Genomic DNA, 1,146 nt, shown 5'->3' on the forward strand with positions numbered 1-1,146 from the left:
CGGATTCAGCCTCAGTAAATTCTGATCACTGTCCATCACTGCATGCCTGTGCAGAGCGCTGTTTAGAGAGAGAGAGAGAGATGAAGAGAGAGAGAGAGAGAGAAGAGAGTGCGGGAGGAGAGAGATTCGGGGAGAAGAGAGAGAGAGAGACTGAGGAAGGAGCAGAGAGAGGGAGAGAGAGAGAGAGAGAGAAGAGAGAGAGGAGAGAGAGGAGAGAGGGGAAGAGAGAGAAGAGGAGAGAAGAGAGAGAGGGAGCAGAGAGAGAGAGAGAGAGAGATGAGAGAGACGAGAGATAGAGAGAGATGAGAGAGAGAGACGAGAAGAAACGGAGAGAGAGGAAGAGAGAGAGAGAGAGAGAGAGAAGGAGAGACGAGAGAAGAGAGAGATCATGATCAGATGAGCTCCTGCATTTTTCAGCATTTTCTTAATAAGAGATATAGATTAGAGTTAGAAGATAACTTTGCATTTTTTGTCAAGAACAACATAAGGATGCACCCTCTACAACATAAAACCTCACTTCAAATCAAAAAACTCAAACCTACAACCTGATTTTGGATGAATTATGGAATCACCTGGAAGGTTCACATCTACCAAGGATAATTATTCTTACAGCCAAATCTCTGCGAAACAACAGAAACCTCGAAGAACACCCACCCAACTGAGACTGAGTGAGTAATGTTGTCTGAAATTAATTATTTATTTCCAAAAGGAGCCAGAAGAAAAAAATGACATTACTTATAAGGACTGAATGGTAACTGATTCTGCCAAGCTTGATATAGCAGTTCAACAAGCACTTAAGTGTCAAGTGAGGAGGTGTCAAAGCGCATTTAGCCCAAACAATGGCGGAGAGCGAATAGTCTTACCAACCAAATGGAGAGGCCTTAGAAGTTGGCTCCCGGCTGTCAGAGGTAATAAATACAGTACCCTGTTGGTATGTAAAGAATGATAAGGCAAGAAAAGATCACAAAATGAGCTCCTTATGAAAATCAGAGGACACTTTTGCTGACTATTTACAAAAATGGGAACATCAGCAACTTATCTTCCACACAAAGAACCATCCCTGGGGCATGGCACAGTGCGTATATTAGCACACTACCATTGTTAAGAGAGGGGATTAACGAGGGTGGAAACTCAGGATACTTGACA

The sequence above is a fragment of the Salvelinus sp. IW2-2015 genome, linkage group LG32 (assembly GCF_002910315.2).
Source record: "Salvelinus sp. IW2-2015 linkage group LG32, ASM291031v2, whole genome shotgun sequence".
Taxonomy (NCBI): domain Eukaryota; kingdom Metazoa; phylum Chordata; class Actinopteri; order Salmoniformes; family Salmonidae; genus Salvelinus; species Salvelinus sp. IW2-2015.